This window comes from Macaca mulatta, chromosome 8 (genome assembly GCF_049350105.2).
Source record: "Macaca mulatta isolate MMU2019108-1 chromosome 8, T2T-MMU8v2.0, whole genome shotgun sequence".
Taxonomy (NCBI): Eukaryota; Metazoa; Chordata; class Mammalia; order Primates; family Cercopithecidae; genus Macaca; species Macaca mulatta.
Window position 1 is genome coordinate 78393695 of NC_133413.1, and position 19313 is coordinate 78413007.

Here is a 19313-nt window from a genome sequence, read left to right on the forward strand (position 1 = left end):
TTTTTAAAGCCCAGACTAAACCAAGCAACTAAAAGACACAAGGAGCTATCATAGGCTTCCAGTATTAGAAAAGGCACCTCCCTTGGGATGAGATCCTCCTTAAGTTACCGATAAGAGAACTACTCTTTGGCAGCTTAGCCATTTTTACCCACAATATTTCTGACACCAAATGTGGGCTTTTTTTTTCCTCCATACCAACCAATTCTCTAATGCAACTGCTACCAACTGGGTGTCCTGTGATTAAATTCCAGTCTGATGCTGACTACCCAGAGTTAGCACAGACCCTGCTGCAGATTTAAGGGCTCAGCCTCACAAGCCTGCCTCTACTTCCAGTGCCAATTCTAAGTTCTGGGCCTCCCTTATTTCTGACCAATTGGCTATAAACTGGGGGTTCCCATGACCCCCTTCTCAGGTTCCATAATTTGCTAGATGGCTCATGCCACTCAGGAAGTCACTTTACTGCTGCCTTCATTTAGTGAAAACTAGCAACTCTCTGCAATGTTTGAAGTGAATAAAAGGAAGATTTATTGGCAGTTTTTTAACAGATCTCTCACTTCCATTTTCCAGTGTATTCCAGCCACATGCCCACACCAGCTGTGTTTACCTCTGTGATTGCACCTAGTGATAAACCAAGTTGATTTAATTAAAAGTCTGATTACACATACAAGTAAAAACACTCGGTTATTTCCAAAACAGTGGAAAATGTCCTCTGTTGCTCATAAGTACAAATGCCTTTTCAGTATGGCCAAATGGTCATAACATAATAGTGACTATAGTTCTTTAATGAATTTATAGACTAATTATGGGGTTTACACATTTGTCCATTAGCATAACAAAATCTCCTTTAGAAGGAAACATTTGTAATTCAAAATGTATACTTGGGTTATCAGACATATGGACCCTTCAGACTTTCTAAGGCACTTGAAAAGAAACTGGATGTTAAAGAAATAGCAGTGGGCCGGGTATGGTGGCTCAGGCCTGTCATTCCAACACTTTGGGAGCCCAAGGCAGCTGGATCACCTGAGGTCAGGAGTTCAAGATCAGCCGGACCAACACGGTGAAACCCCATCTCTACTAAAAATACAAAAATTAGCTGGGTATGGTGGCAGGCACCTGCAATTCCAGCTACTCAAAAGGCCAAGGCAGGAGAATCACTTGAACCCGGGAGGCGGAGGTTGCAGTGAGCCCATGCCATTGTATTCCAGCCTGGGTGACAGAGTGAGACTCCATCTCAAAAAAAAAAAAAAAAAAAAAGAGAAGTGTCAGAGGCGCTTGAGCCAAAGCAACTCCACCTTGAATAGGTGCTGGGTAAAATGAGTCTGAGACCTACTGGGTTGCATTCCCAGGAGGTTAGACATTCTAAGTCATAGGATGAGATAGGTCGGCACAAGATACAGGTCCTATACATTTTAGGGAGAGATGAGACATCAATCAATACGTGTAAGGTGTACATTGATTTGGTCTGGAAAGGCAGGGAAGGCGGTTTCCAGGTCAGAGGCAGATAGGCAACAAATGTTACATACTTATGAGTCTCTGATTAGCTTTTCACTGAATACACAATTTACATGCAAGAGGAGGGTAGAGGAATAATCACTTATGCCTCAGAGTCTATCTTAGTGAAACAACAGGGCAGAGGAAGCAATCAGATATGAATTTGTCAAAGGTGAACAGAAGAATGGCTTTGATTTCTGTCCTTTGTCCACGAGGAATTTCCTTGTAGGCACATTGTAAGGGACGTATGTAGCTTCTTTTATTTTTAAATATTTGTAGCTATCTTATTTAGGAATAAAGTGGGAGGCAGGTTTGCCTGATGCTGTTCCCAGTTTGACTTTTCCTTTTGGCTTAGTAATTTTGGGGCACCCAGATTTATTTTCCTTTTGCAGTCTTTATCTTATTCATCACTGTATGTTCAGCCAGCTGTTCATAGTACCTGAAAAATAGCCAACTGCTTCACAAATACAGGTTGAGAAAATGAATAATGATATATAGTTAGCAGCATACCATTCCACAAATGGTAGGGTTTTGGAAATGAGGGTGGAGTATGTTTGTTTCTATGTAGTAGGATATTGCAGCCCTTCTTGAGGGAAGAAAAAAAAAAAAGGAACAATAACAGAATGAAGAGATCTCACAGTGTGTGTAAAAAAAAAAAAAAGAAATTTCTTATTTCTTCTAATTATTCTCCTCATCCCCTTCCTTCTGTACACTTCTTTGGTCTTTGAAGGAGGAAATTAGGAAAAATAGCCTGCAACAGAGGGAATAGCAGGGACTCTGAGGCCAAGTACACCCAGTTTGGATGTAATTGCCTGAAGTGTGTTTTCAATCCAAACTGTACGGATGAGAGAAAAGAGCACAGCTGTACAGGGGAGGGAGAGAGAGCTGGAAATAAGTGCTATGACAACAAGAGTAGAGGTACCCAATTGGGACATTGTTGGCTTCTTTTAGAATTGCCGGAAGTATCTTTTCTCTGCTTAAGCCTTACTGTTTTATCCCCAAATACAGACATACCAATCACACGCTCTCTATAAAATTCTTCAAAAACATATATTGAAAATGAAAATCCCCCACCAAGCACTCCCAAGAGATAACCACTGTTACCCATATGGTATATATTCTTTGACATCTTGCTGCTTTATGATTTAAGAGCTTAACTATGTGGTATTTGAGCTAGACAAAATAATAATAGTTCATCATTGTGGTAGGCTAAAGAATGGCCTCCCAAAAGATATCCCTGGGATCTGTAAATATTACCTTTTGTGGCAAAAGAGAGGACACTTGCAGATGCGATTAAGTTAAGGATTTTGAAATGGGACATGACTCTGGAGTGTCCTAGTGGGCCTTCGGTGCAATTGCTAGTGTACTTTTAAGAGAGAGGCTGAGGGAGATTTGATACAGAAGAGAAGGGAGGGCAATAGGACCATGGAGGAAGAGCCAGGAGGGAGTTGGCCATAAACTGGCTGTTACCAGAAAGTGGCAGAGGCAAGGGCCTGATTCTCCCTGAGAGTTCAATGGGAATATGGCCCTGTTAACACCTTGATTCTAGTCTAGTGGGTATACTGTTAGCGGAAGCAGGCTTTCGGGAGATAAACACCTTTGCGGCTGAGTCTATAACACTAAAAGACCACAGACGTGTGTGTGTGACATTCATTATGTTTTGCCTCTTAGAAGAGCTACAATTGTCCTCTCCTAAGCCAGCCTACCTTGGTTCATTCTCCGGGTCCACCATTTTCTAGAATACCTAACTTATTCTTAAAGACCCCCCAACTCACACAACAAAATATTTTAAGTCCTAATGACTCCTGGTTGTCACATTTGAGAAAACAAGGTAACTATCCAGAAACTCGTGCAAGGGTTTTAAGAATTGTGAGGTATTTTTTTAATGTTTTAAAAGCCAGTTTGGGTTAAGAAAATTATAGCCAGAGAAAATAAGAAGTTACTTTTCTGGATAAGGGTCAGGAGCACAGAATTTGCAAAATCTTATGAAAATCTTTCAGGTCTATGCCTGTTGCCTCATTCACCTAGGCTAGGACTATGGGTTATGTACCGGCTATGGAGAAAGGTACATGTGCATGTCAGATAATACCCATACAGGCATTTTTTCATTTGGTGACTCAGAAAGTGTTTCTCTGCCAAAAGTCTCTTCTCCACATCTTAATCTGGACTGATACCTTTCCCCAAGCACAGATTTTCCAATTGTAGGAGATATGGGTTATCTGCGCATAGACAGTTGAAGGTTTTTTGTTTTTGAGATGGAGTGTCACTCCGTCACCAGGCTGGAGTGCAGTGGCATGATCTCGGCTCACTGCAACCTCCAACTCTTGGGTTCAAGTGATTCTCCTGCCTCAACTTCCCGAGTAGCTGGGATTACAGGCACACATCACCATGCCCAGCTAATTTTTGTATTTTTAGTAGAGACGGGGTTTCACCATATTGGCCAGGCTGGTCTCAATCTCCTGACCTTGTGATCTGCCTACCTTGGCCTCCCAAAGTGCAGGGATTACAGGCGTGAGCCACCACACCTGGCCAAGGGTTAAATTTAATTCATGGATCTATCTCGCTGTTTGAACCTTAGGTAGGGGGAAAAGCTGAGTCTTGCTGCCTATATGTTGTTTTTTTTTTTTTTCCTCTCTTATTCTTTTGGGCAAGTTGAATTGAAAATCATCATCAAGACAACAAGCTAGGCTCCAAATCTAGTCAAAGCAATACATCTTTTTGGAGCATTAAAATGAGTGGCTGAAGGTCAGGGACAACTCAGGAGGAAAGAATGAGGGTAGCATCCCGAGTGGATACAGATGGAGGGAATGGGGTGTGGGCATGCTGTGGTCAGTATTGGGGAAAGACCACTCTGACCAGAACAGGATTTATTTCAGGGAAAAAAAAAATTAAAGGGGAAAGTCAAGGACTGCAGTGGGCCAAGTTATGGAGGGCCTTGGATGTCAGACAAATGAGTTTGGACTTGATTCTTGAGTTGTCATGATCCACTGAAGTGTTTTGGATCAGCAGAGCGACATAACAAAAAGGCGCTTTCAGAAGATTAAGTTGGTACTGATGTGCACAGTGGATTGGAGGGGGTGAAACTGGAAGCAGAGAGGCAAGGTAGGAGGCTGTGACAGCCATGCAGGCATGAAATAATGACGGCGGCATGAGAGAAATGAAGCCCTGGGAAAAGACTGTGACAGGAGCGACAAGACTTAGTAAGCGACTGAACTAGGGGAGAAAGAAAAATGAGGTTTTGATTCCGGGTGGCTGGGTTTCTCTAAATTGAATGAGAATAACGAAACACGGCAGGGAAGATTGTATGTGGAATAAAATGATGAACTATTTTAGAGAAGTTGGCGTCCATGCATCCACATGAGTGTCCAGCAGCCAACTGGACATATGGTACTGAGTTGTAGGTAAGAAGCCAGGGCAGGAAATGCAGGCTCGAGAGTCATCAGAACACAGGCAATAGCTAAGCCATGAAAATGACCAATGACCCTGAGACAGAGAACTCAGTGCTTACAGACGCTGAGCCCCAAATGGTCACCTAAGCATCAGAAAGGGGCGGGAAGGGATGGGATCCAGTGATGGAGAAAAAGGGGAAGTGGTCAGAAAAGTGTGAGGGCCACATTTATTTACATTAGTCCACAGACTTCAAGGAAACAGAATTTAACAAAAGAAAAGAGTGGTCAAAACGGATAGGCCCTTGGGTAATTTTATATTGCTGCATTGTGTACCCTGAACCTTGACAAACGGCTCACTTTTAACTTCTTTGAATGAGGGGCTGTGCGTTCAGATATAGTTCTGCTCCAGAGTCTCTTTACCATGTTGATCACTTCCCGGCTGCCTCCACGAGAGACGCAGTCAATGTATACTTCGCATAGCTTATTCAACCTAAGAAAGATCAACCTGAGTTGATCTCTCCTCTTCCAACTGCACAATTGGGAGGCACCAAATATTTACGAAGCAACCCACTATGTGAGAAACTCCATATTAAGGGTTGAACAAACATTTACTTATACTCTCCATTTTAATATAAAGGTTAAACATTACAACTGTTTGAATAAATCAAAGCAGGCTGGCCAAAAAATTCCTAAGTCTAACATATGGAGTTAATGATGCCAACTCACTTCCTTTTATAAGCACAAGAGCTTTTTAAAGCTGAGTACTCTGGCTACGCCCATTAGGTTACAAGGTCTTCTCAGACTTTGTTGTATGACATCTGGTACTTTACTGCCTTAGAGGCTAAAGAGAAATACCATGCGTGCCATTTGCTTTGTCGCAGTCTTTCTAAAAGGTTCCCTTTCAACTTGGTCTTTCTCTGTTAGTGGTAATAGTCTTTAAGGGTTTCAGATATTGAAGGTCTGGTGTTAACAGATTTTCTTTTGACTTTTAAATAAGTCACACATCCACTACTCAGAGAAGAAGCAGGGGAATATACAACTAGGATTTGCATACTAGCTTTACTTTTGCAAAGTTTTTGAAGTACCTTGTCCCCCAGATGACTGAGTTTTTGAAACAAAGTATAGGCTGGACACCACAATATAACTAGTATCAGGACACTGACAGGGAAGGTCAGGTGCAGATGAATGATAGAGGTGCAGCGTTATACTTTCTGTGGCAAGGCTGGTAAGTTACTTTAACAAAAAAACCCTATCACAGATCAATGGCTTCTCAAAAGTGAGAAAAAAAACCCAGAAATTTTGCATGTTTGAATTTTACAAATTTTGCCTGCTGTTCACGGGGACTTAGCACTAAAAGGTACTTTCTTATGGTAGGGGCTTTCAAAATGCCTGTTGCCATTATGTTTAGCCTAAACCTGCCTATTTACATATCTTAAAGGTTTCTCCAAACATAGGGAACCATAACTTAACTAGAGATGTAACTGGACTGTAGCCTACTCTTGTGCCAAGAGTAGTTTTGGCCAGTCAATGGCCAAAGTAGTAGTTTTGGCCAGTCAGTGGAAGCCAATTGTTCAAACTGGGTTCAAGTAAGGCAAATGCCAAGCTGTAACCAACCTGAATGTTTCTGTACCTCACTTACATTTTTTGTATGTCATATTCCTTTCTCTGCTCATAAATCTTGGACCACGAGGTAGCATTGGAGCCTCTCTGAATCTATTGTGTTTCCGGAACTGCCTGATTTTGGAATTATTCTTTGCTCAGCTAAACTCTGTTAAATTTGTCTAAGGTTTCTCTTTTAACATTGCTATCACAGCCTATATTTTACCTTCAGCAGGCAGCTTGACTTCATTTACTAGATTTCATCAATAGTTCCCAAATTATCTATAGATGAGATGCATCAGAACCACCTGGTAATCACTTAAAAAAATAAATTCCTGGGTCCAATTTCTGGATACTCCAATTCAGTACATCTGCGGCAAGCCCAGGGTGTTTGTAGTTGCATTTTTTCTGCAGGTAATTCTATAAAAAAATCAGCTTTGAGAGCTGCTCAGTTCCTTCTAGATGTGTTCAGTGAAGTAAACCAGGCTGTGACCTGGTCTGAGCTTACATTTCCTATATGCTAAGTATGAGCATCATGGTACCAAACCTTGCTCAAATGAAAAAAATGATGGTCCTTCCCTGGTGGGCTGAAACTGAGATACTAATTTATAAACTTGGAAATCTTGGCCTTTAACCAGAGCTTACAAATTGTAGGGTACAGATTATCCTCTAGCCCTATGATACCCTTATTTCAGGGACATTTGGAGCACTTGATATTTTTTCTTTATTTCCTCATCATGTGTTGGGAAGAAGAGATGCCAGGAACACAATGACACGTCCAAGACGTGTAAATCAAAATGGAACCCAGGTTTCTTCTTAGTTCAGTTAGTATGAAATACATCACTATATAATAAAACTAAATCTCTCATGTTGGTATACCAGACCATTTTAATGTTAAAGGGGGAAGTTGATGTATGCTCACAAATTACCACTGCCACCATTTCCTCCCCACCAAAAGAAAAACCTAAACATCCCCTAAAACTTCCCTCCACTCTAAAAATTAGCACATTTCCAAAATAGAATCATACATATTACTCTCAAACTCCATTTTCATTTAAAAATATATCACTCGCACCCCTGTAGTTCAATATATGCCATAACTCATTCTTTGTAATAGCCTCATAACATTCCATATTACAGATATATCATGATTTTTCTATTGTTCCCTTATTGATGGACTTTGTTTTCAGCTTTTAAAAAAATCACCACATACAGTGCTACAATTTTAACACACAAGCTAATTATTTTAGACAGGTATTTTCTAACAGGATTTATCAAAAGGGTGTGAGGATCTTAACTCTTAAAACTTTTTCTTACATATAGAAATTTTTATTTAAATAGAGACGAGGGTCTCACCACGTTGCCTAGACTTGTCTTGACCTCCTAGGCTCAAGGAATCCACCCTCTTTGGCCTCCCAAAGTGTTAGGATTACAGGCGTAAGCCACCGTGTGTGGCGGAGGAGCATAACTTTTATTAGATTCAGCTGATTACTTTCTGAAGCGGTTATAACAATTTCACCTTCTCTCTGGCACTACAGTTCCAGTTGCTTCCTCATCCTCACCAGCACTAAGCATTTTCTATCTATGGGAAAAATTAAAACACTTAATTGTTTTAATTTGCATTTCCTTGTGAGTGAAATGTGCCTTTTTATGTAAGTTAGTTTTTCTTTGCATATTCTCTTCTGTAAATGGCCCTCTGGGATAAAATTAAGTTACATTCTTCCTTACACTGTGTACAAAAAAATAATTCCATATAAAGATCTAAACGTAAAAAAGAAAAATTATGCAAAATCAGCAGGAAAACAATCCTAGAATATTTATATAGTTTTGAGTGGGAGCAATATTTGATCTTTTTGAACAAGCTAAAACTAAATACCACAAAGAAAGAAAAACTAATGGTAGATTTGAATTATAACCATTAATATGATTTCTATTGCTCTTTTTCTCATAGACAAAGTCAAAAGACAAATGACAGATTGATAAAGCATGGGTTACAGATATGATACACGAAGGATTAATACCTCTAATACATGGTTCTCTCAAAAACTGGTGAGAAAATGCAAAATTAAAAATAAAAAAAATGAGCAAAGGATACAAATTTACTGACTTTTTTCCCTCTCTGACACACTGTTTCTGAAGCCCCCCGTGTTTAAAATGTAGACCCTGTGCTTGTTTACATCAGATACATCAATGAGTGGGTGTCTCTCCTCCTACATGGCCTTCTCACACCCACCTCCTTTCTCGAGCTGTAGGGCCTCTTGGCACCAGGGTCTGATTTCCTCATGAGGTGTGTTGCCTTTGGTAAATGTCACGTACCTTCTAATCACAGCTGAGTCGTCCTTTTGACGTGTGCCCCCACTGTCCCCTTTCAACTCTGCAGCCAACCTACGGCAGCTCAATGCTTCTTGAAGCCAAAAGCTTATATTCACAAAGCTCTGTACACAAAGCAAAAGGCCCCACTGAGCACCACTTCACCAGTTTCAGGTGTGCCCTACAACGGAAGGGCACATCTACTTGCAGAGTTTAGAAATAAGTTTTGAGAAGGCACCTGTGTAGCACTTACATCTATGAGAATTGAAAGCAACTACTTGCATACCACAGACATAGATGAGGAACAACTGAGACAACCCAAGAGAAAGTGCTTTGCGAAGTCTAAAGTCCTGTATACAACTGACAGTAAGCCATTCGGCCCAGTTTCCCTTAAAACCACACAATTAAAAATAATCAATAAACAACGGGAGCAATCACGTACCCCTTGCTTCCTTTTCCCAAGTTGGAGACTACACTTCTCTCAACAGCTCTGATCTGTTCTCACAGCCATGCCCAACAAATTCCTCAACATTCAAGGCCCTGCCTCAAGGATAACATCTTCAGGAAGGCCTCTTCCATCTTAGACTCATCCCCCAATTTTTGGTCATCAGTTCCTTCCGAGTTGTTAGCATTCTGTGCTACCAAGTTATAAATGAGAACTCCTTTATAACTTCAGTCACAGTTGTAATTAATCTGAGTTACCTGGGCTAGAATAGTCTGCTACCTGGGCTAGAGTGGAAATTCAGTGAAAGCAAGGATCATGTCCATTTTGTGTAGAGTGCTTAGCATGGTTCCAGGTATGTATTGGATGATCAATAAACATTTGTTGAATGAGTAAATAAAAGCCACAGTATCTTGTTTATTTACATCATAGCTGTTGTAAGAGTTTATAACTGTTTACTTGTGCATTGTTTGTTTTCCTCATGAAATTATGGGCTTAACAAAACAGGTGCTTTTTTTCTGCCTTAGTGTGAGCCCTTTATATTCCTAATATCTAAAAAAATTTGGGACATGTAGGTGCTCAATACAAATTTAACAAATAAATGAATATAGGCCTCAGTATATGCTGTTGTTGGCGAACAAGAGAACTTTGAGATCATCATCACCTCCATTTTCAAAACTTCATGACTGAAAATTGTGAGCAACTTCAATCTCCATAGACTTTAAGTGTACCAGTATTTTACATTTTGTTTTTTTTAGAGATGGAGTCACTCTGTCACCCAGGCTGGAGTGCAGTGGCACAACCATAACTTGCTGCAGCCTTGAACTCCTGGGCTCAAGGGATCCTCTCACCTCTGCCTCTAGAGTAGCTAGGACCACAGGCTTGGGCCACTGTGCCTGGGTTTTATTTTAAAATTGTTTTTGTAGAGACAAGGTCTTGCTGTGTCGCTCAGGCTGGTCTCAAGCAATCTTGGCCTCAAGCAATCCTCCTGGTTCAGCAATCCTCCTGCCTCAGCCTCCCAAAGTGCTGGGATTACATGCATAAGCCACCATGCTTGGCCTATTTATATTATAAAACATGAAAAATTAAAATGTACATAAGAATGAGATAAAATAAATTTTAGATATGTAATGTTTTTTTGACCATTCTACTTTGGAGATAATTTTTTTTCTTGAATACAGTGGGTACCCCAGATTTATGCTATGATCTGTCACTAAGCTGCAAATTTAAGATTTTTCAACATTCTTTAACCAAAAGCCTGAGTTTTAAGACAAAAGCCTTTTTGATCAAGGTTCTAGAATTCATGAGAGCAAGAGAGAGGCCAAGAAGAAAAATGACTTGTAAGTGATTGAAAAATAATTTTTATTCAGAAATTCTTTTTCTTATAGTTTTCAGGTTGAGGTTACTGGTTAGGGAGATAATGAAGTATGTGTAGATCACTGGTGATGTCTACTCAAACAGCGAGAAGTTCAAAGTGATGAAAAGTCAGAAAAGATTAAGGAAGAGGAATTTTATCAAGCAGTGGGGTAGCAGTAGAAAATTTATGCAGACAAACTTTCCTCTCAATCCATACCTCACAGAGGCAAGAAAAAATAGCCCCTAGCCTTCTTTGGCAAATGAAGACGTTTAACCTAGACTAGGTTCTAATGATCGCTATTATTGTAGTTTTAAAAAGTAATTGATGGTGCAAGAAACTGCTGGCAAATATTTTTTCCAGAAAGTCTTCTTAAAATGGGCTTGTTCAGGCTTGGAAAAATACATGTTTATAGTGGAATACATATGAAAATGTAATGAATTCTCCCTCCAGTCATTTCAAATGCTTTTTTCCTAGCTTTTAAATAAAAATCTAAATACAGATTTAATCATACTATGATATTGAGACCACTGAAGAATATCTATTTGAAAATCCATTTACCCAAATGCATATATCAGCATGATGCAGGGAAGTTCTGGCATTATTCTAAGCTGAAAGGCCTCGAGCCCTGCTCCTCTGTTTCACATCTCTCCAGTATCTATGTGACACTCAGCAAGACAGCCACTTTGGCCATTTAATGCTTCATTGGAATATTCAACAATCTCATTTTCAGTTAGAAATAAAGGAGGAACATGCTTGTTTTTCTTTTCAGTCATTAGTTTGGCACTGAGTGTTGTATTGTTAAATTTACTAACTTCTGATTCTTATTTGCAATGATTCTAGAATGGTTTTGGCACAAGGCACCACAGAAGCTGAAATTCTTGCTATAGGGTTAATTATAAAAAATCTCTTTGAGAATTTACACATGCTTAAAATTACTTTTAATCTGAATATAAAAGTTGTTTATGCTTCATGCAGAAGAATTAGTAAATAGAGAAAAAGGTATAGGGAGAAAGAAAAAAAAAAAACCCTATGTTACAGTGTCACTTGGACCTAGTAACCACTTGTTATTTTGTGGCTTTTCCCCCCAGATATAGTTAACTATATCATATAGCAAAATGGAAACTATTGATACCTTTGTATCCTATTTTCTTTTTTTATTGTATTGTTGGGGCTCACAGAATACCCCGAAGTGTGGTGCTTTGGCATGCTGAACACTTTTAAATTAAAGAAAATTGGAAGACCTTAGTGGTTTCTCAGAACCAAGAACTGTCTAACCCTCTCATCTGCAGCTCCCCACTGCCCCCCTTAACCCCCACAGGGAGGGGCTGTCTCTGGAACTTCCCTTATCTGACTCAGAAAACTTCTTCCAAAAGAAGTGCAATTGTCTTGAAATCCTCTCCCCCAGGCATCTCAACTAACCAGGAAGGATTAATCACCAGAGAAAAGGAAAGACTAAAAATCTTTCTCATCATGCCCAGACAGGCTTTGCATCTATTCTTTTGAGGTCTGCTCTGAGAGATTGCCTGGGAGAATTTATCTGCATAATAAGAAAACCTTTGTTCACAGGGCAGTTATGCCCCTTACCTTCCTAGGACTTGTCCACAAACTATTGTCTATTCTTCATCCCATTAGAATCATTTAAAAACTATTATCTGGCTGGGCATGGTGGCTCATGCCTGTAATCCCAGCACTTTGGGAGGCTGAGGCGGGCAGATCACGAGGTCAGGAGATTAAGACCACCCTAGCTAACACGGTGAAACCCCGTCTCTACTAAAAATACAAAAAAAAATAAGCTAGGCATGGGGGTGGGTGCCTGTAGTCCCAGCTACTCAGGAGGCTGAGGCAGGAGAATAGCATGAACCCAGGAGGCAGAGCTTGCAGTGAGCTGAGATCGCGCCACTGCACTCCAGCCTAGGTGGCAGAGCAAGACTCTGTCTCAAAAAAAAAAAAAAAAAAACACAAAACAAAACAAAAAACCTATTATCTATCCTTTGGGCCCATTCAATTCCCCTAAAATTCATTTACTATCCCTTAAAATTTCCTACACTCCCCACTTAACCTCTCCTCTATGCAAAAGAGTATATGAACTTCTAAACTTCGTCGGGGAATTGGGTTATCATTCTCCTGTGATTCCCCTGTGTTTATGCACATTAATACATTTGTATACCTTTTTTTTCAGCATTTGCCAACCTTCGGAGGGGGAGTGAGAAGTTTTCTTTACTTCTATAGAATCTTGAGCATTAAAAATTATTTATAGACATTTACAGCAGGCACAAAAGGGTCTATAATTTGCACTATAATTAGCCTTTCTCATTGTTGAACACATAGGTAGCATCCCACGTTTTGATAGATGAAATAAATTGGTAATAAACATCTTTCTATGCACTCTAAATCTTTGTCTACATTTCAGATAATCCCCTTAGGAAAGCTTTTTAGAAATGAAACTGCAGAGAATATTAATACTGCAAATAGCTTACATTTATTGAGTTTATTTGTCCTAGTCTCTGCCTAAGCATTTTACATATATAAACTAATTCAATATTAGTTCAATTTTAGAGATGAGAAAATTGAGGCACAGGGATATTAAGTAACCCCTTCCAATTATCACATCACTAGTAAGTGGAAGAACTAGGACATGAACCCAGGCAGGCTGAGGATGGAGCTGGTGGTCCAAACCTGTATTTTGTGTGGACTTTCTAACCACATGTGTAGATGTGACCCCAGTGGATCATAAACCTGGGACTTAGAAGGAAGAGACCACCCAATTCTTGGACATCACAGAAAGCAAGGCCCAGAAAGATGAAGTGATTTTACTAAAGTAGCACAGATAGCTAGTAGCAGATCTAGTACTTAACACATCACCTGACTCCTTATCCTGCAATTCAGTAACTTGCTACTACCCTGAGCCATAGTGTCAGCATCACCTGGAAGCCCATTAGAAATGCAGAGTCCCAGGCCCTACCTGGGACTGCAGCTGAATCTGCATTGTCAATAAGATCACCTAATGTTTCATTTGCACATTAAAATTCATTAGCTCTGGCAATATTCTCTGTAAACTTGATAAAGCTTTGATGATACGTTAATGGAAAATCTGCACATAAACTGCTCATATTTTTATAGCAAGAAAAAAAGCCCTAATTTTTCAGAGTTGAAGTTTATATTAAATTGAGCCATCTGAAATTACTGTTATTTTAAGACTTAAAAACTGTCATGTACTGGCAATTTATTGTGGTTCAACTTCAGTGGCTACAGGAGTAACAATAACAAAACTGTGTGTCTGTTAATCTCTGTAGAGGCTTGACTTGAAGAATAAGATGAAGTGCCTTCCCCCAAGAGTACAGCTTAGTCATGAAGAATAAACAATTAAATAAAGTACAAAATAATAAGTGCTACTGTAGAGCATTCTGAGTGCTCAGGAGGAAGTTAAGCGATGTTCTGGAAAACAAGAGCGATGGAAGAAAACAGTTACTATCTTCTATTAACGGCAACGAAGATGGGTATGCAAGGCTTAGTCAAATTATTAAATAAATATCCCTGTAAGCTGCTCAGAGCCTGATGAAACAAATAGTTTAAGATTATAAAATATAGGAGATGTAAATATAGGAGATATAAATCACTTGGACTGCCTAAGCAAAACAGCTGTACTGTTCTTAATGGTAATAGCAGGTAAAGAAAGTTACAGGGCTTAGGACTTGTGTGCTATTCTCACGGGCCCCAATTTGGCCATTTCTATTTTTTGAAATCAGCAGATGTGATGTTGGAAAAGAACCGTTTTCTCCTGCTATACTCAACATTCAACACAGAACACTTCTGCTAGCAGATGTAGGGTGGGGGAGGATTCCCCCAACGAGCAATTCTCTCACACCAGCTGGGCGTCCTATAACTCAATTCAATTCTGACATTAACCAGAACTAGCACCAGATCTCATAGGTTAGTGGCCCAGTCCCACATAACTACCTCCTACTTCACAGGCCAATCTCAAGCTCAGGTGTTGGAAATTCTGACCAACCAGCTTTAAATTAGGGGTTCCCATAATCCCCTCCCTTGGGTTTGGTCATTTGCTAGGATGGCTCACAGAACTTAGGTAAACACTTATGTTTACCCATTTATTATAAAAGATACAGATACAGAGCCAGATGGAAGAGAGGCATAGAGCAAGGTATGTAGGAGGGGGTCCCAGAACTTCCAGACCCTCTCTGGGGATACCAACCTCCCAGCACTTCCATATGTTCAGCAACCTGGAAGCTCTCTGAACCCTGTCCATTTTGGGTTTTTATGAAGGGTTATGAGGGCACAATTGATTAAATCATTGACCACTGGTGATTAGCGCAACCTGCAGTCCCTTTTACTTCCCTGGAGGTTGGGGGATGGGGCTGAAAGTCCCAGCCCTCTAATCACATGGTGGGTTTCCCTGGCAACCAGCTCCCATCCTAAGGCTATCCAGGAGCCCCCATCATCAGTCATCTCATTAGCATACACAAAGACATATCACTTTGGAGAGTCAAGGATTTTAGGAGCTGTTAGCCAGAAAATGGGGATGAAGACCAAATATATTTATTTCTACTATGAGAATATCATAGTGGATATCTTTAGATTGAGTGAAATGAGTAATGCTTTCCATTGTCCTATGTAACGAACAGAAGAATCTTTGGAGTGATTAATACTTAAAAATACAATATGTTTACCAGAGGCTATGAATAATAACTATAAATTATACTGTATGTTCAAGGGCACAAAATTCTTGCTAAGTAGTCACCATAAAATTTATCCATTCTTAGGAAATCATTAAGTATTTGCAATCCTGCTATTATAGAAATGAGACTGGGTGACCATGTTGATTTTGCATCTTTCCACTAGTTGGTTTAGAATACCTAATTTGGGGATAGTTGGTTGAATCTTTGAATTGGCGATAATTCTACTTTACCATTTCATCTTTTTTCTTATTAAGATTCCTTTCCTAGAAAGAACCAAGGTACCAATAGCTGGGTCCATGGTGAGCTATTCACCCTGTAATTAAATGCTGTCTATACAAGTTGCATTTGAAGGAAAAAAACAAATGCTTTTTCACACACACAAAAAGAGGCCAAGATGGTGGCAAGTCCTTTGGCATGCCATGCTTTTTCTTGAGAAACTATGCAGTGTGGTTTCACCCTTGGAGAGTCCCTTCCTTTTTGTTATCTCTCAGCTAGTGCCCATCCTCTCACTTCTTCCACAGCTCCTTAACTCAAGGCTAAGGCTTTAAGCCTTTCTCATACGGACTACCTGATTTCACACCACCTCTGTCTGAATATTTCCTGCTTTCCCTCAAGCTGGACTGCTGTCTGCGTAGCATGCTGAGCTTGACTCAGAAAATGCCCATTCTGACGACTCTTCAAACCACATAGCACTCTATTTGATCAACTCTCTGTGTTTGAATTTTTATTGTTGCCTTATTTTAAAGGAAGCCTGACTGTACTCTCCAGGACCATTCTGTTTCTGTGGTACTTGGAATTTGTATGGGCATCTGAGTAGGGGAACCAAGTATAGTAATTGCAAGCAAACTTTCTTCTTATTGAATCACGGCATCTAAGAGATAGGAAAAGATGAGTTAAAGGAAGAACACAACCAATAAAGTTTTGAAAGATACACTGGAAATTCTTTGGTTTGTAAAAATTAGTCAAAAACTAGAGAGGATGTTAGGCTCAAAATAAATGATTGAGGAGTGATCTATAATGTCAGATGACTTCATGTCTATTCCTTAGAGGATAAAGCAGCAATGACAAAAAGGCAAGGGTCGCTTCTCTAAATTTGGTAAAAGGTAATAGCCAAGAAATGTATTGACCAGCTGGTGCCCATTCTAGGCTAGCCAGGAAACAGCAGTTTTGCCTCAGAGATCTCCTCCCCCAAGCAGAATGCCGGTCCAGTCACTTTTAGGAGCCTGTATAAATAAAATATCTGAGACCAAATTTGGGTAATGGTGCGAGTGATACCCAAAACACATTGAACAGGGAGAAATCAGCAGGAGGGTGGGAATATTGCCCTTAAGCACATACAGGTGGCAGCTGTGGGATCCCCACATTCCTCCGAAAGCCATAAGGGCAAATGGTTCCTGTTTTTCACTGCTTGTCATTGATGAAATCCAGTGTGATAAAACTGCCTGCAGGTGTCAGCAATTCGATTCCCAGTTTGTTAGTTTCCTGCCCCCCATTGCTTCCTCGCTCTCTCTCATTCCTTCCTCCTCTTCCTCCCTCCTTTTTCCTTTGAAAGTCTTTACTGAATATGCCAAACATTCTTTGGGGACTGTAAGAATATAGATAAGAAGATACAACGTCTTACTCTCAACTTACTTATTTCCTGAAAGATAGGACATCCACATACAACTGTAATAAAGAGCTGCACGTGCTTAGTGTTATACACGACAGAGTGGCATGGGCTCTCAGAGGAGGGCGTGGTCACGGCTGATGGTGGAATCTGGGAACTCGCACTGGAGGAGGTACGAGTTTGAAATGGTTTGATAAAGGTGGGCAGATGTGGAGGAACATGCACAGAATAGACGAAGGACAGAGGAAGAAAGCTGTAGGTGATTTTGAGGTTTCACAGTGATAAACAAAAGGAAATTGAACACTGTCTGGACCAGAGCGCAGGAACCAAGCGTGAGTGACGACTATTCCATCGACCCATAGGCTCCAGCCATGTCACCCTGCTGCTTGTCCTCAACAGTTCTCAAATTTTAGCTTCTGTCACCTGGTGGGCTTGTTAAACCCGACTGCTGGGCCCCACCCCCAGAACTCCTGATTTGGGAGGGGGAGGTGGCCTGAGAAGTTTTAGTTTCTCACAAGTGCCCAGGTGGTGCTGATGTTGCTGGTCTGAGACCCGCTGTCCAGGGACATGCCACACGAGCTTCCACCTCACCTGCTGTTTCCCATGTGTGGAGGTTTCTACCCTCAGATCTTCACATAATCAGGAGTCTCACTTTATTCTTCTCATCTCCTCTCCTGACACTCTATTGCCTTTCTACATTTTATCTCCGTTCAGAGTCCTTATCAGAACTCACTACTACGGCATATTAATTTACTGTCATTCCATTAGAATATAAACTTCACCAGATACTTTGTTTTATTCACTAGGACTTAAAGAAATGCTGTATTCCTAGCACCTACACTGCTATATGCCTGGGCCTTAAAAGGGACACATGGTAGGCACTCAATGAATAGTGCTGACAATACACAAGGTATTGTGCCTTGGAAAGGAGGGGTGGGATCAGGAACCTGTAGAGTTGGTGGTAGGAAGGATGGAAGCTGAGATAACTCAGGTCAAATGCTGCATCCATTTTTTTTTTTTTTTTTTTTTTTTTTGAGACAGGCTGTCGCCCAGGCTGGAGTGCAGTGGCGCCCTCTGTCACACAGGCTGGAGTGCAGTGGTGCCGTCATGGCTCACTGCAGCTTCATTCTCCTGGGCTCAAGTGATCCTCCCACCTTGGTGTCCCTAGTAGCGGAACTGCAGGCATGCGCCACCACATCCGGCAAACTTAATTTTTTTTTTTTTTTTTTAAATTCAGGGTTTTCCCATGTTGGCCAGGCTGGGTCTCCAACTCCTGGGCTCAAGTGATCCTCCCACCTTGGCCTCTCTAAGTACTGGGATTACAAGTGTGAGCCACCAGCCTCCCTCTTATCAAGAAAGATGCATTTATTTGCTCTTATTGTAAAAGGTGTGGTGTCAGGCACTGGGGGAAGAGAGGGTACAGGTGTGTGTCGGTGCTTGAAGTAATTGGAGAGTTTTTAGAATGGTAGTGTGGAGGGTGCATGACCTCAGCAAACCAGGGCCCCATGGAAAAAGAAAAAGAAAACCCTTATTTTAGGCAGAGAAAAACAAAGCAGACTAAATTTCTCTCCAAAACACTGAAGTAATTTTTTTCTGTCAGATATTACATTAAGATGTAACATATTACATTAAGAAGATTTCTGTCAGATATTACATTAAAATGACTTACATTTTCCTTTGCTTCCACAAAGAGGTCTGAAAACTTAGGGAGAACTGGACTCCCTCATATGTATCCTTTTTTCTGCCCTGTAAGTCGAGGGCTTAGAATATTTTTTTCTGCAGCAAATTTTTAACTACTCCAAATACTTTGCTATAGAGACTCATCCCAAATGCCTCCAACCTTCAATATGTTTAGCAGTTTTGATGCCAAATATATTGCTATCACATCATCAGACATCCCATGCAAACATGATGGAGAGGTTATAATAAGACCCCAATCATCTCATTATAAATCTTGTGTTCTCATTACAGTCACAAAATCAGAAAAAGGAACCTAGTTGATAAGTTGGTGATTCATGAATTAGTCTGGTAAGATAAAGACATTCTGAAAGGGAGATGGGGGAAATGAAAATATGACCAATGAGGTCACATGTGCAAATGGTTCCAGCTTCTGTAAGTGCAAACATAGACCAGGGTTCTCATCTATTGATAAAGAGTGTGGTACCCTAGAACTTTTATCTTTTATCAGTTGCTGAGATTGAAATGCTATAAAAATACATGAAGTGTGTGTTAAGAAAACAAAGGTTGAAAAAAGCAGGAAGAATTTTTGACCTAATATACTTGCATTTTTATTGGTTTTAAATACTTGTTCATTTTTTTTAAATCTCTCCCTTTTTCAGTTTAGACTGTGGATTAAAACATAAGCCCTCAGGAGACACAGACTGTCGTTTCCTCTGCAAGACCCTGCCTGGTACAGCTACTTTAA

The 19313-nt window shown here is 40.3% G+C and overlaps 1 protein-coding gene across 2 annotated transcripts in view; it reads right to left on the reverse strand.

Annotated features, from left to right (window-relative positions):
- CPA6 (carboxypeptidase A6) overlaps positions 1-19313 on the reverse strand; it is a 310643-nt gene that overhangs the window by 280328 nt on the left and 11002 nt on the right. Inside the window, exon 1 of one of the 2 annotated variants that reach the window (XM_077943755.1) lies at positions 8796-8921. The exons of the other annotated variant lie outside the window; for it this stretch is intronic. The gene's annotated coding sequence lies outside the window, so the exon portion shown is untranslated. Of the gene's footprint in view, positions 1-8795; positions 8922-19313 lie in introns of those variants that run through there. 2 annotated transcript variants of the gene reach the window in all.